We start from the raw sequence: 25,561 nt of genomic DNA on the forward strand, positions 1-25,561 counted from the left end.
AATTGAGAACTATATCCTCAATTTTAGAAGAGGGTGATTTGTCTGAACAAGACACTTTTGAGTTACAGGGAACTGTAACCCCAATTAGAGGGGAATTTTCCTCTGAAGAGCGCAGATTAAAGGATCTTCATGATTCTTTACATGAGGCAAGTGGGTTAGACACTTCCCCTGAGGTGGATTTTGCTAAGCCAGAACCGGGGGAGCATGCTGAAACCCCCTACAGAGCCTTAATGGCCAGGATTACAGAGTTCATGGGGTGGTCTGCACCTTCACAATCTTTCCAGCAAGATGACCTCACGGATATTCTTGACAAAGGCCCACAAGAGGATCCTGTGGTGCCCTTTCATAAAGCTCTTCAGAGAAAGATCATGACAAACTGGGAAACCCCAGATGTAATACCAGCAGTAAATAAAAAGCTGTCTGCAAAGTACAGGGTATCTTCCACAGACCCAGAGTTTTTGTCTAAACATCCATCCCCAGAAAGTCTGGTGGTACAAGCAGCATCCTCTACCGATGTCAAGACGGCTTATCCTACAGTCCCACAGGACAGGGACGATAAAAAATATGATGCTATGGCAAAGAAAGTCTTTTCAGCATGTAGCATGGCGTTAAAGTCTGTTAATGCTACTTGCACCCTTGCTAGGTTCAGCCATACACTTTGGGAGTGTGCTTCTACAGCGGCTGACTGCATCCCGGAGGGAGAAGAAAGGGATGCGTTCCTGAATATTACACAGGACGGTAAAGACGCTATGTGCGAATCCCTCCAGACGGGCATTGATTCGGCTGACAGTATCAGCAGAGCAATGGCGGCAAGTACATCAACCAGGAGATTCGCTTGGTTGAGAAAGTCGGGTTTTGCCCCAGATGTGCAAGCCAGGCTCTTGAACATGCCATTCGATGGCTCTTCTTTGTTCGGGAAAAAGGCGGATGACAGTTTAGAGAAACTGCAAACTTCAAAAGCTGCAGCAAAATCCCTAGGAGCTGCAATCCGTCAGACTCCTTTTCGTCCCACAGGAACCTCTGGGAGGGGCAAGTCCTTTCGCTTCTACTCCGCATTCGGAAGAGGTAGAGGACGACCGGCTCAAAGGGGTCAAAGAAGAACTACCCGAGGTGGACGGGGTAGATATTATAAAGACGCAGCAACAGCAGGTGCCTCTTTACCATCGGCATCTGCATCAGCCGCCCCAAAACCACTCTGAGGACTCCCCTCACAGGACACCTGTAGGAGGCAGGTTGACTCAACATCTGACGGTATGGCAGGCTATCACGTCAGATGCTTGGGCATTGGAAACAGTCGCCCAAGGCTTCTGCCTGCCTTTCCTACGTATACCTCAGAGTCATCCACCGGGGATCAGCTCTCAGAAAGCTCCAGATCCTCTCCTCTTGCAGGAAATTTTGGACCTGCTAGAGAAAGGTGCCATAGAACCGGTACCTGTAGCGGAGAGGGACAAGGGCTGGTACTCCCCTTACTTTCTCATTCCGAAGAAAGACGGAGGACTGAGACCCATCTTGGACTTGCGAGAATTGAACAAATTCCTCAGAAAAGACAAATTCAAGATGGTCACTCTTTCTCAGCTCCTCCAGGCCCTTCAGTTTCAGGACTGGTTGGTATCTCTGGACCTTCAGGATGCTTATTTCCATGTGCCTATCCATCTCAAACACAGGAAATACCTGAGGTTCGCAATTGGCAACTCTCACTATCAATTTCGAGTACTGCCATTTGGGCTGACCTCCGCCCCGAGGGTCTTCACCAAGTTAATGTCGGTAGTGGCTGCAAGTCTAAGGAGGGAAGGGATGCACGTCTACCCCTACCTGGACGATTGGCTGATCAGGGCTGTTTCTCCGGAGCAAGCTCAGATCCAGCTAAATCATCTGTGCCATTTCCTTCACAGACTGGGCTTCTCCCTCAATTTAAAGAAGTCACAAATGATACCATCGCAGAGACTCCAGTTCATAGGAGCGATCCTGGATACTTCCCTGGGAAAAGCCTTGCCACCAGAGGTGAGGGCTCAAGATATTTTACAGATGGTTACCAAGTTCCAGCATGCCCAACGTCTCCCAGCCTTCGACTTTTTGAGGTTGCTAGGCCTCATGGCATCCTGCATTTTCCTTGTGCCAGAGGCTCGCCTGAGAATGAGATCCCTCCAGTCGGCACTGAGGACTCAGTGGTCACAATTCTCAGGGAGAATGACAGATCTTCTTCAGGTTCCCGGCAGGGTGGCTCGAGACCTTCAGTGGTGGGCCTGTCAGGAGAACATTCTGAAAGGAGAACAGTTTTGGCAACCCTGGCCGGAGATAACAGTAGTCACGGATGCCTCACTCACGGGGTGGGGAGCCCACGCCAACGACTTGACCATCAGCGGTCGTTGGTCTCCATCGGAGTCCAGACTACACATCAACCTGTTAGAGCTGAGAGCCATCAGACTTGCGTTGAAGGCTTTCCTGCCAGCTGTACAAGGGAAGAACGTCCTGATAATGACGGACAACACGGTGGCCATGCATTACCTCAACAAAAGAGGAGGCGTAGGATCACTACCCCTGTGCAGAGAGGCGATGCAGCTCTGGTTTTGGGCAATCCAAGAAGGAATCTCTCTATCGGCAGTTCACCTAGCCGGAGAGAAGAACTTGACAGCGGACGCTCTGAGCAGGCAGAACACAGTCTCCCACGAGTGGGAGCTAGCTCAGGAAGTCCTTCAAGAGATCTTCGCCCTTTGGGGAACCCCTCAGGTAGATCTGTTCGCCACCAGCCTAAACAGGAAATGCGACCTGTTCTGCTCAAGGGAATTTCCTCCGAGAGGAGCTCTGGGAGACGCGTTCATAGTGGACTGGGAGTTTCCGCTTCTGTACGCGTTCCCACCGGTCCCTGTCATTCCTCAAATGATCAGGAGGTTGAGAAGATTCCGGAGAACCATGATCCTAATTGCCCCGGATTGGGCCAGGAGAACGTGGTACCCGGACCTTCTAGACTTGTCCATCTGCCCTCCAATTCGACTTCCTCTCAGAGAGAACCTACTCTCACAGAAGGGAGGTCAGGTTCTCCATCCAGACATCAAAACCCTCAACCTTCACGCTTGGCTTCTGAACGGCTGAGGTACAAGGATTGGGACCTCCCTGATGATGTTATGGAGGTGTTGCTTTCAGCAAGGAGGCCAGCAACAAAGTCTTTATACCGCTGCCGTTGGAACAGATTTTGCAGCTGGTGTAGAGAACAGAATATCGACCCATTTTCATGTGGTACACCAATGGTTTTGTCCTTCCTACTATATTTGGCAAATTCAGGCCTTCAAGTTGGCACCATTAAGGGCTATCTCGCAGCGCTATCTATCTTTAAGTGTACTGCGGAAGAACCATCCTATTTCAAATTACCCTTGGTAATACAGTTTCTAAAGGGGTTAACCAATGTTTATCTCCCAAGACCATTCCAAGTTCCCCTATGGGATTTAAACTTAGTACTAACTTTCCTGATGGGTACACCTTTCGAACCTCTCCATTCTTGTTCGTTAAGATTCCTTACCCTTAAAACTGTTTTATTAATAGCACTTACATCTGCTATAAGGGTGAGCGAATTACAAGCTCTTTCTTGTAAACCCCCTCATACAATCTTTCACAAAGACAAAGTTGTCCTGCAAGTGAAGCCTAATTTCCTCCCAAAGGTGGTTTCTGAATTCCATATCACTCAGAAGATTACCCTACCATCTTTCTATCCTCCTCCTCACCCGGGGAAAGAGGAAGAGAGGTTACACAGACTAGACCCTAGGAGGGTTTTAAGTTTTTACATTAGTAGACTAGCCAGGATAAGACAGGCAGACCAGCTGTTTGTAGGTTACGCAGGTCACAAGCTGGGGTTACCAATAACTAAGCAGACCATTTCCAGATGGATCATTCTAGCCATTCTGGAATGTTATAAACTGGCAGGGAAAGAGCCCCCTCAAAACCTTAGGGCTCATTCGACCAGAGGTATTGCAGCTTCATCGGCCCTCAAAAGAGGCGTGCCGTTTAAAGACATATGTGCGGCCGCTACATGGCTGTCTGTCCATACCTTTACACGTTTTTACAATCTGGATTCCTCCTCCAGTCAAGAGACTAGGTCTGGAAGGGCTGTACTGCATTCTATTCATCAATAGAAGACAGTGTGAAGTCAGTACTCCCTCCTCCGAATATAGAATACTGCTATGGGAGCCTATCTAAGATGAGGAATATGTCGGAGGACACAATCCCTTCGAAGAACAAGTTACTTCTTACCTTGTAACGTTCTTTCGACGGGATGTTCCTCCGACGTATTCCTCATCGACCCTCCCATCCATCCCCGCAGTTCTACTTCCCTTGTTGTTGCAGCTTACGCTCCTTCAGGGTGATTAGTCTAGTCCAGACAGTAATACTGTGGGCTACAAAACGGAACTGAGCAACGGACGCTGCGCGCGGCCTTTATAGGCAGGATGACGTCGAGCGTCGATACGGCGACTGTCGAGGGACATCGACTCAAGGGACGTCGACGCGCAGCGCCCTCTAGAGAAAACATTTTCCGAGGCCAGCAAAGCTGGAAGGATATATTTAAGATGAGGAATACGTCGGAGGAACATCCCGTCGAAAGAACGTTACAAGGTAAGAAGTAACTTGTTCTTCTTTCGGGATGTTGTTCCAGGTTCTTGCGGCTAAGTGGGAGGAGGAGGAGCCCCCAAGTTGTTTAAGATATGGTTTTTGTTCCAGGCGGATTTCGTTGCTTGATCCGAGTCATCTCGTTGGTTTGTTGATTATTTTCTTTTGTAGGAATTCAGCTCCTTGTCCGCTGATTGCCCTGTGTGTTGTGCACATTGTTTTGAAGTTGATGCGATGTTTGACTGGGAGCCAGTGCAGTGTTTTTAGGGCTGGAGTGATGTGGTCTCTTCTGGATAGTTTTAGGAGCAGTCTGACTGCTGTATTTTGGATCTGTTGTTTATTCAGGAGGTATTCTGGTATCCCGAGATAGAGGCTGTTTCCATAGTCGATTCTTGACATGATGAGGGCGACGATTGAGTGTTTTGTGGGGGAAGGAGAGGAAAGGTAGGATTCTTCTTGCCCTGTCGAGGAGGAAGAAGCATTTCTTGATGATTGCATTTATTTGTGGTTCTAAGGTTAGGGTGTTGTCCATCAGGACTCCCAGATTTTTTACTACCTTTGATGGTGTTGGTGCGGTTCCCATTTCCGTTGGCCATCGAATGTAGGTGTTGTTATCTTGGTTTTTGGGTATAATCATGATTTCTGTCTTTCCTGGGTTGATTTTCAAGTTGTTGGCATTCATCCAGTTAAAGACTCCTTTTAGACACTCGATTAGGGTTGAGTGATCGGCTTGAGTGTCTTCGATTTTGTAGATGATTTGAGTGTCATCTGCGTAGTTGTAGCATGTAATGTTGTATTTTCTGAGGATTCTGATTACTGGAGTCTGTTAGATGTTGAAGTACAGTAGTGAAAGTGAGGACCCTTGTGGCTCTCCAGTCGTTAACTCGTGGGGTGGATTTGAAGGGTTTTATCCATACGGTTTCTGTTCTGTCTGCTAGGAATGATTTAATCCAGAGTAGTGCCATGTCCTTTATGCCTTCTAGTCTTTTGGTTAGGGGGTCATGGCTAACTGTGTCGAAGGCTGCAGAGAGGTCGAGCAGAATCAGGGCTGAGGTTGTGTTGAAGTCTGTGTTGGTCTTCCCAGATTGATAGTATTGCTGTTTCTGTTCCTCTTGCGGGTCTGAAACGGACTTGTGCTTGGTCTAGCAGGTGGTGTTTTTCTACGTGTTCTTGGGATAATTTGTATACGTAGGTTTCAAGGAGTTTTGCTGGGTAGGGAATGTTTGAAATCGGCCTGTAGTTGGAGAGTTGTGTTTTTTAAATGCGGTTTGATATATGCTGATTTGATGGCTCTTGGTGCAGTTCCTGTTGCTAGTGAGAGATGTATGAGGTTTCTGTAATATTCTGAAGGCGTTCCTTGTGCGAGGATTGATTTGTAGATGTCAGGGGGGCAGGGATCTATGGGGGATCCTGCTTTCTTGCTGTGTTTTACCAACAATACTAATGCCTCTGTTGATATTTCAGGAAAGTTTTGGAGTGCTACGGCTCTGTGTTGTGTCCGGTTGGTTGATTGTTGTGGTTGGTTGGTCTGTTTTATATGATTTGTCGGATGTCGTTGATTTTGTTCTTGAAGTGGTTTGCCAGGTCATTGCAAACTTTCTCTGAGGGTTTTGGGGTGTTGTCGCAGCCTGGTGGGTTTCTCATTTCTTTAATGATTTCAAACATTTCTTTTTGTGTGTTGGTGGCAATGGTGATTCTGTCTTCATAATGTCTTCTCTTTGCCTTTTGTATTTCCTTTGTGTATGCACGGATTTGTTTCTGGAACAGTATTTTTTTGTCTGGGTTGTATTCTTTCCTCTATTCCAGTTCCATCTTCTTGTTATCCTTTTTCATGTTGCTTAGTAGTGTGGTGAACCATTTTGCCATTGCTCTTTTTTTGATGGGGTGAATGGTTTTTCCGGGGCGATCTTATCAATTGTATCAGCAATCCATTTGTGTAGTAGCTCTGCTTTCCCGTCTAGGTCAGCCAGCTCTAGTTCTATAGTTGAGGTTTTGGTCATCTCCAGTTGTTCGAATAGGTTGCTTGCTTTGATGCTTTTCCAGTTTCTTTTTGTGGTGGTTGTGAGTTTGGGGGGTTGGATGCAGACTTGAGTTGGTAGTCTGATCTCAAATGGGATGATGAGATGGTCGCTCCACAGTATTTGTATCAGTGGTGCCGTGGTAATACATTTTTCTTTGGCAAAGATTGCGTCGAGGGTGTGTCTTGCCGAGTGCGTTGTCCCTTTGACCAGCTGTTGTAGTTTCATGGTTGTAAATTGTCCAATCAGTGAGTTTTGGGAGTTGGTGTGATTTTTCTTCAAACCAGATGTTGAAGTCCCCCAGGATGATTAGATGTTTGTGCTTGATGGCTACGTTGGTGATGGCTTCTATGAAGTTATTGACGAAGGTTGCATCGTATGTCGGTGGTCTGTACACCAGGATGAATATGATGTTAATTTTGGGTTTGCTGATAGGTGTATAACCATGGTTCCGCAGTTGAGGATGTTGAGAGGTTTGTCTGTTTTTAATTTTCAGGTGTCCTTTGAATGCTATTGCGGTGCCTCCTCTTTTTTATTTTTTCTGTTTACTTGAAGGCATTTGAAGTGTGATGAATAGGTTGTCAATGCCGTTGTCATCGAGTAGGTTAAAGATCTCTGAGTATTTGACATGGATCTTGCATTTAATAGATTGCAGTGAAGTTTGGAGGTGTACTTTGTTTTGGGCTTTATTGTTGGGGTCAACTTCTGATCGTGCGTCTGTGTCGTCGAAAAATTCTTCTAGCTTCTGTCTTGGGTTTTTGAAGGGATTGTGTCCTCCGACGTATTCCACATCTATGACAGTAATCACCACAGCTTTGCTGCTTCGGAAACTTTTCGGCGTCTGCGTTCTGCATCGATGATGTCGATACACCCTTCGAGGACCTCCTCCGACGGCCGACGTCACCAGATGTTATATGTAGGACGCACGACGCCCGTAGCCTCAGTTCCGTTTTTTCCGCGAACGTGTTCACTTTGGAATTACGGCGCGCCTCGGTCCTTCTACCTGTTGAATCGGTTCTTCATTCTTGGTTTCTTGTTCGAATTATGTCTTCTTCTTCTACCCCAAGGTCGGGCTTCAAGAAGTGCCGTGGCTGCGGTTCCAAGATGTCGCTTACGGACCCGCACGACGTCTGCCTGTGGTGCCTTAGCGAGGACCATGCTACCGATGACTGCGACGAATGCCAGTCTTTAACATCGAAGGCCTTGCGGGAGCGAAAGAAGAAGCTTTCTGTAGGTAGGGTTTCCAAACCCTGTAAATCGAAATCCGCTGGGCTTTCGACCGACTATTCGAGCGGCGACTCTACGCGTTGGCATAAGTCCAGGGGGTCTCGGTCCCGGAGTGGTTCCCGCCATTCCTCTGCCTCTTCTAGGCACTTGCGGAAGCTCCGTCACCCGTCGTCTTCCCCGTCCTCGTCCGAGAACTCCGCCAGATGGCGGGTAGCTTGTCCCAACAAGCATTCAACTCCGGTGGAATGGGACGCATTTCGTAAGGAGATGATGGCGATTTTCGAATCGCAGGGCTCAGTTCCTTCTGCGCCTTCGAGAGAAACCGTCAAGGAACGTGCTAGGGCCACCGCTCGCACGCCTTCGGACTCCCAAAAATAGGCAAATACTCAAAAATAAAAATAGGCAGTAAAAATACTCCCAGCAAAAATAACAAACTGTTGCGTCTCTCATCTGGCTTTTACCCGCACAGCTCCATGGATACATTTGCATTACTAGTGCGCATAGTGCCTCAGGAATAAAACTCTACTATTACTGCCTGATCTGAAGAGGTAAACATGCATCTTTTAATGTGCATGAAACACTTGGTAGAATGAAATACTTATTACAAAACGTTTTTGTTCTACAGTTAAAACATATTTTTACTTGCTTTGGGAATGCAACTTGTATTTTTGCTCCCTAAAAAATGATTTTGCTCTCGACTTTTAACAATAGGTAGTAAAATACTCACTTCTGAAGTACTGCCTGCAGGTGCTTGTCAGGCTGGCCCGTGTTTCGGAGAATGCGAACAAGGGCTGATTTTGTCCCCTATCCCATGAATTGGAACTCGCAGCAACTGAAGAAGCCAAGTAGCTAGTTACCATGCATTTAGACCACGTTCAAAATTGTTCAAAACAACGGAACCTGTGGTGCTGACTTTGGCACTTCTTTAAACTCTTCGACCGCTGTTACTGTAACCTCGAAATTTTTGCCATTAAACCACGTCTGCTGAGGGCCTCGGCTCAAACCAGAAGTTCACAGCCACAGAAGAAATCGAACTAGTGGGCCTCAATTGACCTAGAGATTGCTTGGGTCACCCGTAATTCCTTTTGAGCACATGAACAAATCCTTTTACAAACATTGTGGTTAATTGCCTTTCACCCCTGTTTCCTTACCTAGAGTGCATCTTTCTATTTTTTGCATACTATGTGCTCTTTCATCACGGGTGGGTTTTGTGTAGTGCTGTTCTTGTTATTTATGTTTGCACATGGTGTGTTTAATTAAAGTATATGCATATATATTATTATAGAACCTTGATTGGACATTCTTATATTTTGGACTTTGCTGCTTAAATTGCAATTGTTTTACATTCACACCCCTCGTGAGAGTATAGCCTGCCCTCGGCCAACATTACCACAACAGGCGAAGGAGGTATATCTCTTGGCCTCCTCTTCCCCTTCCCTCATCTCTGACTGTCTTTTTTCTATCCAGGAATGGTGTGTCGCCAGCGACCTCTGCCTTAATGCCAGTAAAACTGAGATTCTACTCATCGGCACACCCACCCCCTCCTTCCCTACAGCTCTCTGGCCGGCCTCCCTTGGCCCTCTTCCTGCTCCTACCTGCAAGGCAAAAAACCCCGGGGTCATCTTCGACTCCACACACTCTTTCTCTCCTCAATCTCTGACGTCTCTAAGAAGTCACACTACCAGCTACACCTCCTCAGAGGTATCCTTCCTTTCCTCTCCTTCCCCCAGAAGCACACTGTCTCCAGGGCCCTGGTTCTCTCGAAGCTGGACTACTGTAACAGCCTCTATCTAAATCTTCCTGCCTCTACTCTCCGCCCTTTGCAACTCATCCAGAACAGGACTGCGAGACTTGTCCTTGGCCTCAAGCCCAGGGACCGTATCTCTCCAGGACTGAAATCACTACACTGGCTCCCAGTGGTTGCGAGGATTAAGTTCAAAACCCTCTGCATTGTCCACAAGGCCTTCTGGGGCCTTGGGGAAAAATACCTTCAATTCTCTCTTCCTAAATATCTTCCTTCTCGAGCTCTTTGCTCATCCACCTCCAACTACCTCAGAGTCAGCCGCTTCTCCAAGCAACGAGTTGGGGGTAGATCTCTCTCCGCAGTAGGTGCCTCCCTCTGGAACAGCCTTCCTGCCTCCCTGAAACTTGAGGAGAACCATCTCCGGTTCCGGAAGCACCTCAAAACCTCTTTGCCTCTGCTTTCTCTCCTTCTCTCCCCTGCTAAAATCACTGAACCTGCACCGAATCTGCAACTGGGCCACTCACCGATCTCGGTCCTTGTCCCAGCCACTCTTCCCTGCACTACGGGACTTTCTCCGTTTCCTACAGCCTCTTCTCTCAGCACTTACCTTGCACTTGCCACCAGCTGGCCCTATTATTTATCTTGTATTCTACTAACCATGTACTGCACTTTCCACTCTCCCCTTCCCCTTGCACTTTTCCCATTCCCCATTCCCCTCTACCCTTGCACTTGCGCGATCTGAATGACACCTGGCCTAGTAGGATCGTTATCTGTCTCCCCTTGTTCCCCCCCTGCCTCGTCGCGCCTTGAAACACTTGTGTACAGGCGCGTTACAAATGCCATATCATATCATACCTGTACCTGTTTCACCTTCATGATTGGGATCGCTCTTGTTTTGTGGAAGGGCTGAGAAGTCAGTTTAGCAGCTACTAATTCTTGTACTCCTGCAGGGCAGAAGTCCCTTTGTCACAATCGTGGTTTAAAAAACAGAACTGATTATTTTTGTGTGATGGGTGGCATTCATATTTTATGTGCTAATAGACCAGAGAAAATATGGTGTTATTCATACATTGTAGTTTTGGGATTGTGTTTTGAATGGATTTGTTTAATACATTTTATTGAAATGTAAAGATATATTTTGTGACCCAGACTTCTAAGAGGACATGATCATTTAACATTGCCTGGAATAAGCACACTGTATGAATGCTATTTACTAAAAAAATATCTTGCTATACTGAAAAGGGTACGTTGTTTTTTTATATTTGAACTGTTTTGTTTGTTTTTCTACAGGGGTTCCCTAACAATTGCAACTCTGAAAACCTTTCCATGTGGGAGTCTTTGAAAGTCTGGCTGTCCTGGCACTTTGCTTGGGAAAACGATTCCTGTGAGAATTACCACCGGGCTTTGGTAGTGAATCCTTTCTGGGAAGTGACTCCTCTGATGGTAAGTTTGTTTTGTGTTTATATACTGCTAGTATACTGATTTCCAGCTGTTGCTGGGTGTTGCTTGAGGCACTATGGCAAGCTTACCTGCCAGGAGAAAGCAGGGTTCTGACAACAGGATTCAGACAACCACAGTTAACCGCACAATTCTCAATATGCCAGAGGTTTTGTTCTGTGGCCTTCTGTGTAGCCTGCGAATACGTTCACAGGACCCTGTTCAGTAGGGTAGTTGTGTGGACACATTAAAAAGAGGGTTACATTTAATTTCTAAGTTTCCAACTGAGTGAGGTTTACTGTACCTTCTTAGGGGCAGTCTTCCACCCCTGATCATTCCCGTTTGTTGTGAAGACAGAGTCGCTCTCAGGGCACGTCTCCTAAATTCTAAGGTACCGCTGATTCCCAACTTCCCTCTGTGTGCTGGAACAACTTTATGGCAATAAAATGTAAAAAGGGTGAATTCTGAATGTCTATTTTAGGGACTAATGGCAGTTCTTCTGGTGAAGCGGCCTCAAACAAGCAACTTTTGCATTAAAGAGCATTGATGCCAAGTCTGCAGGGTGGAAACCGCAAGTAGAGCTAGGGAGTTTCAATCCCAGTGGAAAGAGAAGCGAAGAACATTCGAGAGACTGGTTACCAAATGGATGTCTTTACTTTGCCCCATATTAATCAGTTTCTGAGAGATGCCCTATTTAATCTACCTTTGCAAAATACCTAAAGACAATCTAAATGGCCCTCAGTCCAGCCAGAAGGACCATCTGCACCAAAGTGTACTGGCAAAGTGCCGTGTCTCGTGGCTACATCAACGCACTTGGTTTTCTTGTCTTCTGTGCCATGGTGAAAATGTGGCCTGGGGATTAGAGGGAGCGAACAGCTGAGTGTTTTTCACTTGGTTGGTCCTTTCCTTCAGCTAAAGTCTGTTTGTGATTGTCTGGTAGGAGGAAGTGGCGATTTGGTTCCTTTGGCTGCAAAAACGTAATCTTTGAACGGTTACTACTGTAAAAGGAAATTGCGAACTCTGACCTCATTGGGAGTTTCCATGAGTCTCATGCCAGTTCAGGTGGGATAAAGTGGGCTTTGCTGACCTCTTACAATGCCCACCAGGAGATAACTACTAGGCCATAGTATTCCCAGACGGATGCAGCAATTTAAATATAAAAACCCGGCTTGTTGATCCTGCTCGATCATGTTTCCACGGCTGCTGATTCCCCACCTCGCAACTTGTCTCCAGGCTTTCTGTGATTTGAAGGGGGTGGTGAGCCGCCCTCTCATGGAACACTCCACCAGCAACAAACTTGGGAGAAGAGCTCTGTTGGAGACCTTCAGGGGTGGATGGGACTGGGCTAGTGCCAGGATTGCAGAGCATGGAGGGATTGGGAGACTGAAGTGAGGAGCTTTGAGTCGCTGCAGCTGTAGGCCTTCTAATACACTGTACTACATCACCGGGAACACACAGCTTTGAAGGTCAGGGAGCACCAGTCATAGAGATGGATCTGCAGACCTTTCGACTATTCTGCAGGTAAGTATTGGATGCTCTTCCTGCTCTTTTACATGCAATACATTGAAAGGACTCTCACCTTTTTGTCCTCCCTTACTTTTAGCATCATTCACACGAACATTCAGTATCCATGTCAAGCAGCGTTCCTAGTCTTGTGTGTCATGATTGCTATTAACTGACAGCTGCCAGTACAGGTTTCATTATAAGACACTAGTTACAACAACCACTAACGCAATTTTCTCACACTAATTGCCCCATAATACAAGCAAGAGAGGCAACAATTTCTATGTTTAATTGAAACATTTGATCTCCTTAAAAATATTGCCGTTGTATGCCTAACCTAACTGGCAGAGTAAGTAAAAGTGGTTCTTGAAAATCAGCTCCTAAACATCTCTTAAGGAAGCAATGTTGTGGACGCTGCCCCCTTTATTACAATTTGTATTGATTTTATTTCAACAACCAACACAAACCAAACTTACAGTACATGTAATAATAGTTCAATTTACATCACTTTATCTGTGTCCACTGTTTCCCTTTTCCCACAACCCCCCCCTCCCGAGCCTACTTCACTTCCTGTGCTGTTTCTAGGTCTTGCATTGGGGATTCCTTATCACTGGTTTCTTTTGGGTCCTGGTCACTTGACCCATCATGCGTGGGCCCAAACAATTCCGCTATCAGTTATCTCCAGCCTATCAAGGTTCCAGCCTATTCCTCCCCCCCAACATTGCTTGACTCTTGCCATACTGCCCATTTCTGCAGATCTTTCCACCAGACGTCTATTCTTGGTCTATGACATGCCCTCCACCCCATTGCAATTTTCCTCTTTTCTAATACATATGCCAGGTGTTTCAATTTATTAACGTGCTTGAGCTTACGTGGCCTAGGAAACCCTATCAGGCAAGCCCACACTGTATCCACCTCTATTTTGACCCCTTTGTCTTCCATCCTATGCACAATTTCTCCCGAAAATCTCTCTAGTGTTGGGCATGACCAAAACGTGTACCATTCCGGATTTTCTTCGTCACATTTGGGGCATGATTGTCGTCCTACATTTTTGAATTTGGCTATCCTTTGGGGTGTCATATACGCCCTATGTGTAATATATAATTGTATCTGTTGTAATCTGGCAATTCTTGACACTTTTTTGTGATATTCCTGGGTGCGCTCCCACATCCCATCGCTCATTGGGCCACCCACTTCCTCTTCCCAGACTTGTATGAGTTGCACCACTTCCTTCCCTACTTTGCTCATCATCAGCTCATATAGTCTAGATATTTCGTGCCTTCCCTCTGCTAGATCATATATTGTGTCCATGGTGGCATCCGGTTAATCTGCTAGTATTACTTTGGACCATGTCTCTTTAAAGGATAGTTCCGGGACTTTTTTTTTATTGTCCCTACGGGTCGGCCATGTGTTTGTAAGCATAAATCGGTAGATCGTAGGAAACTTTCCTATGGACCTTACCCGACTTTTCGCCCATTATCGCACTCGAAATCAGCCTCCATTTTGTGATAATCCTATCATTCCGCCGCATCGACCTGGCTCACCTGCCTTTGCGGCACTAAATCAAATCCCCCGCCCCTGAAACAGACTTTATCAAAACATTCATATTCCCCGCCTCTATCCGTGACGTGACTGAGCTGCGTAGGCAAACGCGCCCAGGCGTCTTCTACGCGACTCCACACAGACCCCGGAAATCAACACAGATCAGCTCACAATACAGCGCACCACAATTCGGAATATGAAACTGTACTTTGAAATCAAACCGCAAGATTGTAAATGTGGTAAAGTACATTTATTTGACATCAAATGTTTAGAGAATATTCAGCGATTTGCATTTTTATTTGCTCATGTTCCAAAAAGTTCGTATTGAGGAACGCGATGGTCCTTTGCTGTACACAGGGTCTTAGAGCATCTCACAATACAGCACCACAATTCGGAATGTGAAACCGTGGTTTAAAAGCAAACGGCAAGATTGTACATTTGGCAAAGTACGTTTATTGGACATCAAATGTTTAGAGAATATTCAGCGATTTGCATTTTTCTTTGCTCTCGATCCAAATTAGTTCGTCTTGAGGGAAGCGATGTTCGTGTGCAGTACACAGGGTGTTGGTTTACGATAAAAATAAGCTCTTCTGTCGCACTGATAATCGCATGGCTGTTCCAACAACGAGGCACTAGGCCACCACAACGGTAGGTATGTTGCATCTAACCGTTAGTACCGCGTAAGGGCATACTTGTACTTGGCGATCGTCCCATAAAATGGTCAGGGTGGTAACGTTGTTCACGCGGAGAAGCAACTGGCGGCTGTAGAAGCCGTCCGCCGGTGTCTGGTACTCGTGACACAGACAGTAGTGAATGATGTACCTAAAAACATAAAAAATGAAATTAGTCTCACCATCAGATCCTTATTAAAATTATTCATTTCATAGCGAGGACAGCGCTACTGGGTGTACACAAGTGTTTAAAGGCGTGGCATGGAGGGGGGGGGAGTGGAGTACAAGGTAAGTAGCATAAAATAATAAATAAATAGGGCCAGCTGGTGGCAAGTGCAAGGTAAGTGCAGAACAAGTGCTGGGAAGGGGGGGCTGTAGGATACTGAGACAGTCCCCCAGTGCAGGGGTTGACAGGGAGGCAGTGCAGGTGGAGAGTGGAAGGGCCCAGGACCGAGGTCGCAGACAGTGGACCAGTTGTAGCAGGGGAGAGGGAGAGAGAAAGCAGAAGCAAAGAGGAAGGTTTTGAGGTGCTTCAGTAAAAGCAGATGTTTCTCCTCCAGATAGTGCGCGGTAGAAAACACTATGCCACATAGAACGAACAAGTACAACTGAACCCGTCTTTAAAGCCACTGTATAGTAATGAAATTGCGGTATAAACTCATCAAAAGTTACTTACATTATATTTGCATTTTCCATTGTGTCTCTGTGTAGGGCAGACCCGAAACACCACTCCTTCTTTGCCGACGTTACTTCTTCTAATGAACGTGGCTCATCGTTTCGTTTCTGAAATTTTATTCATTATCTTTTCTTAGTCTTTCAGGATGGTCCCGGCCTGTCAAGGTCAAATCACAATAGAACCTTATATTGGGTCGTGGGCCGTTCCGCCACCCGAGCAAAACATCAAAGCAGCTGACCTTCACTTTGAGCGAGCACACATTTCTAGTTAGCTCCAGTTAGTGTAAGGGCATCTTGTCTGCGTGCCTTTTTTTTTATTGTCCCTATGGGTCGGCCATGTGTTTGTAATACGGAAACATTCTATAATTTTTGTAAAAATGATTTATATTACTGTTTGGTTTAATTGCAATGGGCCTGCAACATGAGGAGACTCGAGAGAACAGACAATCGAATTACAATCATTTAAACCGTGATGTGTATTTCTCAATGAGCTCTGCTTTAGGTGGACCCGGAACAGAGGCAATGTTGGGTGGCAATGCAGTTGTCCCCTGCATAGGTTCGTTCACCACTCCATGTATGTGCCTATCGAGGACATCTACGATAAGTCTCTCAATAAACTCATATTGCATATCCTCAAACACTGGTTTGATCACCCATTGTTTACTTCTTTTAGTGAAGGCCTTATTGTAGCGAAGCGTCCCTAAAGTTCCGGTCGTCCTACTTTGTTGACGGCCAACATTATGGTTATGTGCCAAGACCGCTAGAAGAGTCCGATTTATCATGCCTTCCATGCCAAAATGCAATCTTTTGGGCCTGTACTTTAGGCACATATTGTGGAACACCTCCAAATCTCCTGTGTGGCAGAATTCCGTGAGTCCCCTCAAATCTCTTGTTATAGTTTTATCAAATACAATCTTTTCAATGGCCTTGTGAGTGGGTGATGAAGGAATCAACCACTTCTTCTTCCGTGCCTCCTCTGTGGACAAATGGCCATGTTCACATTTGTGGAAATGCTCATTTGTCGACCATCGATGTACGTTGCTACAGTGCAACATTACTGACCGCCATTTTTCCAGTAGAATTTCCAACGACCCTTCACATGTTTTTGAGCTCCACCAAAGATGGTTGCTGATTGACTTGGACCACTGTGAAATACCTTGCATATCTTTTTTTTTTCCTGCAGCCGACAATTTTTTATTGATTGATTTTGCAAGATGCCAAACGTCAAATTGGTGATTTATATTTTTGTACTGTTCTCTCATTGTCTTGGCAATTGAAACGTGTCTGTCCGTGGCTATCAGGTCGATCACCATTCCCCGCGATTGTAGTTCTTGCAATGATGCTACAAAGCCAACTTTCTCCATGGCCACTGAGGATGTACTTTGTGACACCTGCACGACCACCGAACTCACAATTTTCTTACTTTCCATGTCCTGAAAGTGGTAGGTGCAGTACTTGGCTGAAAATCCTGGACTGTCGCATTGTCCATCACCGGCTAGCCTGAAGCGTTTGCCCGCGAATGTACTTTCCATTGACATTTTTTCCATTCTCCAAGCTTCGCTGATGGCTGGAAATAGATAATCGGTTTGGTATTTGTAGAACTGACTTTTCGCAATGAAATGGATTCCCACAAACTGAAAGAAATACTGTAACTTTTTAAAACTTGAACCACTAAAAAGTGCGGCCGCTGCACAAAGTAGATTGCCTGCTGGCAGTTGCCCCAGCATGGGTTGTGCAGACCATGCGAACGGATGATATTGTGTACAGGTGGCATGTATTTTAAGGTTAGTGCCTCGAATTGCACGAGTCACATTAATCAATGGCTCCCCACATACTTCCCCACCAACCCAATGCCCACATTTCATCATCATAATAATATCCATCAAACAGCTATCGAATACAATGAATTTGGCCTCTTTCCTTATACTGTCACTCTGCATCCCAGCTGGTTCGGCCTGTAACGTTGAGGACATGTCACTCGCATGAAAGGTACAATCTCTGATATCGTCTTCCGCTATGCTGAGTGATATTGATGGTGTTTCATTGTCGTCCACTTCATTCTCTTCCATTGCAACATCTGTTCCTTGTCCGGAGATGGGAGAAAAAAACAATGTCTTCAACTTTCGCGTGCTCTTATTTTTTGCGGGTGTGGATTCTGTGAATTGATCTACGACTGCATCCAAACTACCAGGAGGACATTCACTATCAATGGCTGGTGGTGGTATAGCTCCGTTGTCAATCACTTCATATTCTTCCCATTGGCACGATGCATCTCCAGTCTCAAGTCCCTGCCAAAAGGTTTGACAAGCAACATCTCTCGTTCGCTTCACTGTCTGTGTAGATCTAGTTCGTACACCCACTCGCAACTAGAGGACAGATTAGAAAAGGGATGTTCAGTTTAAACACAACTTACAGTATTGAACTATTGACAGTGAAAGACAACATAATATAGTGAACAGGACACTAACCTTCTTTTGCTTTCTTTTCTTTGAAACTTTCTTTCCTCGAACTTCAACATCTGGACGCTGTTGCTCCGACTCGTGTGTGCATGTCTCCACTTCCTCTCGCGCTGCAACGACTATACTTTCATGATAAGCACATCCATCACTCACTGAGGCTCCATCGACTCGCTGAAACATAGAACTTTCATTAGTATGTATAATAATATTGAAAACACAAAATGTACTTGGGGACCAATACCCATACGTACATCTCAATAGCAAAACACGAATGAACGCATTGTGTAGAACATTCAAACGACAATAGTTCACGCATTGTTGATCTAGTTAGATTGAACTGTCAAGATCCATACCTCGGGCTCCGCATAGACTTCCATTGATGATATTATTGAAGATGACGCTTCAGCAACTCCCTGAAACACAGTAATTGCATTAGTATGGTTTTCTATTTTGTTTAAAAGAACATAAACTTTCTGCAGGCGTCAACGGCTCATCTAAATAGACCTGCACAAATGATCAGTTGTCTAAAATAAATAATGGATATCCAAATATGATTCGATTTGCTCCATCGTTGGAAGTGTCACCACCCAGAGATCTGCATCAACTACTAGGGGTGATGTTCTTGTTGAAGAAGCTCCGTCAGCTCCCTGAAACATAGTACTTGCGTTAATAAAGAAGGAAGTATAGCGGATGTAATCACGTCATTTGATCTCGCATGATTGATCTGTCAGTATCCATACCTCGAAATGCATAAGAACATCAAGGGACGCTGTAACTGCGGTGCACACTTCTGCAAGCTGTTGCGCCGACCCGTAACTGCATGCTCCCCCTTCCTCTTGGACTAATGCTCCATCGACTCCCTGAAACATAGGACTTTCATTAGTAATGAACACAATATTGAAAAAAGAAGACACATAGGAGGGCGACGACAGAAGGACATACCAATGGCTAAAAACGAAAGAAACATTGTGTGTAACAATCACGCTACAAGAATGCAAGATCTGATGATCTCCATCGATGGAACTGTCCGGAAACGTACCTCGAGCATCTGAGTGACATCTACGGTTGTCGTCAATGCGTTGGACTCCTCAGCATCTCCCTGAAAGACAGTACTTGCATTATTTTGGATAACAATAATTATAACTGAAAACAAAGACTAGAGGACGAGTACTGTGGTGTACCATTAGGTAAAATAATTACACGATCAATTAAAACTATTGATTTACATGCCTAAAACAAGTCAGTGTCAGAATAGCTAAGTAAGATTACCCGATAGGCGCTTGAAGTGGCTGATGACTGCAATAACGACACGGATGGAGAATCTTCAGCCTTCATATTGAGTGGATACATAAATGGGGAAATTATTGTTAGCTAATGCTACACACTACCGCAATGCCGAGAGATAAATACGTAAACTTGACTCACCAGTGGAGGGATGTGGACGAATAGAGTGGGAATAGCGGTTGAGAGCAATTTTCGCCTCGCTCGCGGTGTTTTCGTCCTTATTAGCAATGATGTGGAGTACATGTCTGGGCTAAAGTGCCTGCTGCAGATGCGGTATCGATCACCCCTCTTGTCCGCAAAGACTTCTAGGACTCTACTTTCTATCTCAGAGGCTGGATATCCGCAATATCGGACCCATTCTCTTATCTGATCTATTGTCTTAGGGAAAACATGCATTATAGTACCTTCAGATTTGTTATGGGTCTTCGAAGGGCAACCGCCAATGGAACAGGCAGGCATTATGGAAAGTTCTGAAAAGTAAAGATCAACAATTCTCTATGAATACCAATGTGTTAAAACATTAAATGACACATAAAAGGTTCAATGCAAGGTCCGTTTTGGTTCTTGGAACTATACACGTTATTCACATGCGGATAAGTATTTCAATAACTTTCAAAAAATAGAAAAAGTAATTTGACTAAACTCAGAACATGTGACTAGTTCCTTGCATGTACTGTCGTGAACGAAAAGAAAACATGGATGCAATGACTACTAGCAAATAGATATAAATTAAAAAATTGGACGCAAAATGATTATGGTACATGGACTTACCTTGACGAACAAACAGTTAGATGCAGGGATCAGAGTAGTTTCTTGTCGTAGAACAGGGAGCAGTTCACAGGTTGCAAACTGACGAGTTTGCTCAAAGTGGTCACGGAAGTTCACAGAGACGAAGAGCAGATAACCAGCACCTTCACGGGTTGACTAGCAAAGCGCAAAGAAGTTCTCATTAGAAATATGAAGTGGGTTATAAAGAATTCGAAACAGGGGTGTGTTTGTGAATGAATGACGTGTATATGTCGTGGCATTATGCGGTCTGCAGGGGGCCGTCCAGCGTGAGGGGGGATGCTTGGCAGGAGACACGGGGTCTGTAGGTAGACATGGGAACAACAACCCATGCTCTATAGACCACTTTGAAGTGTACATGGTCTTTGGCACCTCTTGGCCTTTATCGCTCCCTGACAGCTCCACTTGCCAGCACAAGTACCCCGGTGCGAACTGCCTTTGATAGGGCGGGGGGTGGATCGGGGCGGTGGTCGTGCAGACAAGACACAGGAAGACTCGTGAATGGAGACACACTTATGTGGATTGCAGGGGGCCGTCCAGCGTGAGGGGGGATGCTTGGCAGGAGACACGGGGTCTGGAGGTAGACATGGGAACAACAACCCATGCTCTATAGACCACTTTGAAGTGTACATGGTCTTTGGCACCTCTTGGCCTTTATCGCTCCCTGACAGCTCCACTTGCCAGCACAAGTACCCCGGTGCGAACTGCCTTTGATAGGGCGGGGGGTGGATCGGGGCGGTGGTCGTGCAGACAAGACACAGGAAGACTCGTGAATGGAGACACACTTATGTGGATTGCAGGGGGCCGTCCAGCGTGAGGGGGGATGCTTGGCAGGAGACACGGGGTCTGGAGGTAGACATGGGAACAACAACCCATGCTCTATAGACCACTTTGAAGTGTACATGGTCTTTGGCACCTCTTGGCCTTTATCGCTCCCTGACAGCTCCACTTGCCAGCACAAGTACCCCGGTGCGAACTGCCTTTGATAGGGCGGGGGGTGGATCGGGGCGGTGGTCGTGCAGACAAGACCAGTTTGCCGCAGGGCCTCACCAAGGAGAGGCCATCTAACTGAATGTAAGAGGATGGCTGCAGGATCTACTACATGGAATGCAGGGGGGTGAGTTTATAAATACCTCACCCTCCCAGGAGAATATACACTAGATTCATTTAAAAAATCAAAACAACCATTGTTAAAATATATGTTGGGCTTTATTTTAGATTTTAATTAAACATAAATAATAAACATTACACATTGTAAAGTTGAGGTTGCAGCACATCGAGGGAAAATCCGCGGTATTGTCCACTGTCACTGGGGAAATGTTGTCTAATGGCAAGTACCGCACAGGCAGGTATTACTCTCCGAACGCGGTGTCCGAGCCTCCCGTGAAGCCACCAAGTGAAGCAACGATAGGCCACCAGCCTGTACCACCTGTGAAAAAAAAAGATGCAAACTGTATTAAACTGACCAAACTTTCTTATCAATGTCGATTCAGGTAACACATGTCATTTTTCTTAGAAAAAAATTATATCTAGAAAATGCACTATATGGAACAAATTTACATGCGTTCGAATGATATGTAAATGTAATTTTATATGTGGGAGACGACCATGAAATAGTGGTGGCATCACTGACATCACAAACAGAGTATACTTACTCGTTACTCGGATTACGCGGACGAACAGTGCCGCGAAGTTCGTGCATAAGCACCATCATCATCCTCAACACGGTCCGTGAGAGGCAGGCTTCCCTGAACTCTGGCAGCTCGGTGATGCATTGCGGACTTTGCTCGCCTTCCTGCAGACTTTGCTCGCTTTCCGAAATGTAGGCCAAGCACCCGGAATTTTCACGGCAGCAGCAGTTCTCCTCCTCAGTTGGCATTAGCTCGCACCGATTGCACGTGCACCAGGTGGAGACGCCGTCCATGCGACATGGTCCAGGCTCTTCATCCGTTGACTGGTCCTCCCAACTGCCGTCCGAATCCCCATCGTTTTCGCGTGCTTGACTTTCCAGTAGTTCTTCCTCGGTGTACTCGGGCTCGTACATATACGGCATTATTGTGGCCATTGTGCGGTAAAGATAGTAAAATAATTTACAGAGATGGTACAGGTGTTCACACGGGCTACAAGCGGCGAAGGTAGCTGACCAGAGCACTGAAACGAGTCACAGAATACTCAAAGTAACACAGAGAGAGGAATGGAATCGAAAATCTGCTGCTGTGTGTTGTGAAACGGTCTGTTTATACTTATTGGGGAAAGAGGCGTCCTGCCATTTCCATGGCAACACGTCAATAGCTGAGGCGCAGCGATTGTTGACACGAGACGTGCTTGAAATGGGCAGTACGCGTCTGCTGATGTCAGGCTCAGGGGCGGGGGATTTGATTTAGTGCCGCAAAGGCAGGTGAGCCAGGTCGATGCGGCGGAATGATAGGATTATCACAAAATGGAGGCTGATTTCGAGTGCGATAATGGGCGAAAAGTCGGGTAAGGTCCATAGGAAAGTTTCCTACGATCTACCGATTTATGCTTACAAACACATGGCCGACCCGTAGGGACAATAAAAAAAAAGTCCCGGAACTCTCCTTTAATTCGCTGCACCACCCTATGATATGTGATATACTGCCCCGTATGTAACCCCGTTTCCTCCACTAGCCCCCCAAAGTCCCTTATGTTCCCCTCTTGCCATATATCACCTATCGTCGCTATCCCCACCGGCTCCAAGAGCTTCCTAATCCTTAGTCTCAGTTGCTTTTCTTTCCTCGTCAGAGCGACCAATGGAACCTGCGGGGAACACGGGGACGGGCTATCCATTATCTGACAGGCTCGCCTCCATATCTCCCACCCGAGTGTCATCATTTTCGGGTGCCCTTACATATCCGATCTAGACAACCACATCATTTCTTTTAGGAAAAATGGGGCGCAGTCCAGTTGGAACAGTCTGGATTCAGAGGTCGGCTCCTCACAGAGCCATATAGCTACGTATTGTAGTTGACTTGCTTTATAATAAATTTCATAATTTGGTAGTTTTATACCCCCTTTCTCGTATGGGTTTTGTAGCTTCCAAAGGGCCATCTTGTTCCTTGTTCCCTGCCAGTGGAATTCCCTGCATATGCTGTTCATCCTAGCAAAGAATCACCTGGGTATCAAATATGGGATGTTCCCAAAAAAATGCAACTGTCTTGAAGGACCACCATTTTAAGCATTGCCCCTCGCCCCATCATCGCCAAGGCGAGCTTCACCCAGAACTTCATAACTTTTTCAATATTCCGGATAGCTCTCTCGGGGTTGTGTTGATCTGCTTCCACCGTATGATATACGTCTATCCGAAGATATCGGAACGTGCTGACCTCCCATGGTATCCGCAGGATCGGTAACTGCTCTAGCGGGATCCCTTTATACCTGCCTAGTGGAAATATACAAGATTTTTTGGGGTTCACGGCTATGCCTGAAAGCCTTGCAAATCGTTCCATCACTTCCAGGACATATTGGAGGTTTTCTTCTGGGTAGCATAGATACAGCAGCACATCATCAGCATACAAGGTAATTAAATGAGGTTCCCCTTTTATGGTGATGCCTATTATATCATATTGCTGCCTCAGGTATATCGCCAGAGGTTCTAAGGCCAGAATGTACAGCATGGGGGACCACGGGCATCCCTGCCTAGTGCCTCTGCTAAGTTGCCACCTCTCCGCTATGACTGCGCCTGTCTTGACCCTGGCCAGCGGCGCACTATATAGTAGTTTGGCCCATTTGAGATACCCCGGCCCTATTCCATAATGGGTCAGAGTCGCAATCAGCCACGGCCATTTGGCCGAGTCGAATGCCTTTATTGCGTCCTGAGAAACTATTGCCATCTTTCCCGCCTCCCCGTTTGCATGCTCAATAAGTCGGTGGAGTCGCCTAAGGTTGTTGGATATGTTCCTGTTGGGGACATAACCTGTCTGGTCGGGGTGTATTAATTTATTAATGACTCTCTTCATTCTTTTCGCCAGGACCGCGTCATTATTTTACTGTCCTGGTTCAACATCGACATGGGTCTGTAGGAGCCGCACTCATGGCCAGGCTTATTGGGTTTGGGGAGTGGTATGATGATCGCCTCGCTTAGGGACTCTTGTAGTCTCCCGACTTCATATGCCTCATTTAGTATCTCTAAGAGCGGGGGGAGTACCTCATTTTTGTACTTTTTATTGCTCGGGAGTCCGTCCGACCCCGCGGTCTTGCTAGTGGGTAGTTGCCTCACTACCTCTTCCAATTCCTCTAGAGTGATCGGTGCGTCGAGCTCCTCTCGTTCCTCAGCGCCAATCTGCGGCAATCCAAAATCCTCCAGCGTTTCTCTTATTTCCTTACCATCACTTTCCTCCGCATCTCTGTATAAGATACGGTAGTAATATGCAAATTCCTGATGAACTCCCTCTTGCCTGTCTACTATACGCCCATCCTCTTTCGCTATCTTCCTTATTGTTGGTCTGGGTGTCTCGCTTTTGTATAGCCACGCCAGAATTCTTCCTGGTTTGTCCCCTCCTGCATGCTGCCTCTCTATGTATTTTTTTATAGTTGAGGTTGCACAGCCTTTCCCAATATCCTGCGCATTTCTGCTGCAGCCTAAGTATTGCTTCATTATCTCCTTTAGTGCTACTTCCATTTTTCAATGCCATTTCTAACTTCATCTCCGCTTCTTGTAGTTCAGCCATGATCCCTCCTTGTAGCCCCTTAGACTTCGCTATAGCTATCCCTCTCACTACCACTTTAAAGGCTTCCCAGAGCGCACCCGCTGACTCCACCCTGCCAGTATTGATCTCAAAGTAGTTTATTATTTATTCTCTCACGTCCTCCCTAAAAATAGTATCCTTCAGCGCCTCCGCTCGGAGGCGCCACGTTGGTATCTTTGCTCTCAGGGGCCGGTATTGCCATACTAATAGCAGCGGCGAATGGACTGAAAGGACCTTCGCTTTGCATTCTATCTGCGCTATTTCTGTCATCATTTTCGGGTTTAGTACACAATTAAAGTCTCCTCCCCAAATCACCGCCCCTCCCAGGCTCTCACTAAGTTTGCTATATAGGGCTCTGAAGTATGCCACCGTATCCTGATTCGGGGCATATGTGTTTATAATACATATTTCCTTATTTTCAACCAACCCCTTCATTATTACCATCCTCCCTTCTGGCTCGACCGTGGAGTGCAGTAATTGAAACAGAACATCCGGTGCAACCCAGGTAATCATCCATCTAGCATAAGCTGAGTATGCTGCACCCACAAAAGTCCCTCCCCACTTCTTTCGGATCACCTCCAGTTTTTCTTGTGTTAAGTGCGTCGCTGGTAGCAGGGTTATGTCTATATTCTGCCTGCGCAAATACATCATTACCTTGTTACTTTTTAAATAGCTGTTGAGCCCTCTAACATTCCAAGTAACTACCTTAAGGTCTCCCATAACATATCCAGGTCCCACTCTTCCCTCCACAAATACTGTCCCATTCTCAGTTCTCCCCTTCTTTCATGTAGGCTCATTCCCCTGTTTAAACATCCCTTAACTACTAACTCTTCCCCTGCGCCCCACCTCCTCCCTTCCCAACCCCACCGCACTCCACCAATTCCCTCCCATTACCCCTCCCTTCCCCGCCCCA

At 46.1% G+C, this 25,561-nt stretch overlaps 1 long non-coding RNA gene across 6 annotated transcripts in view; it reads left to right on the forward strand.

The window, feature by feature from the left end:
- The window catches only part of LOC138580471 (uncharacterized), a 940,189-nt gene that overhangs the window by 444,704 nt on the left and 469,924 nt on the right, over nt 1–25,561 (forward strand). For all 6 annotated transcript variants that reach the window (XR_011304271.1, XR_011304266.1, XR_011304268.1 and 3 more), the window contains one exon: nt 10,876–11,028. This is a non-coding gene — a long non-coding RNA (uncharacterized lncRNA). The remainder of the gene's footprint in view (nt 1–10,875; nt 11,029–25,561) is intronic.

The sequence above is a fragment of the Ambystoma mexicanum genome, chromosome 3p (assembly GCF_040938575.1).
Source record: "Ambystoma mexicanum isolate Mex_15411 chromosome 3p, UKY_AmexF1_1, whole genome shotgun sequence".
Classification (NCBI taxonomy): Eukaryota; Metazoa; Chordata; class Amphibia; order Caudata; family Ambystomatidae; genus Ambystoma; species Ambystoma mexicanum.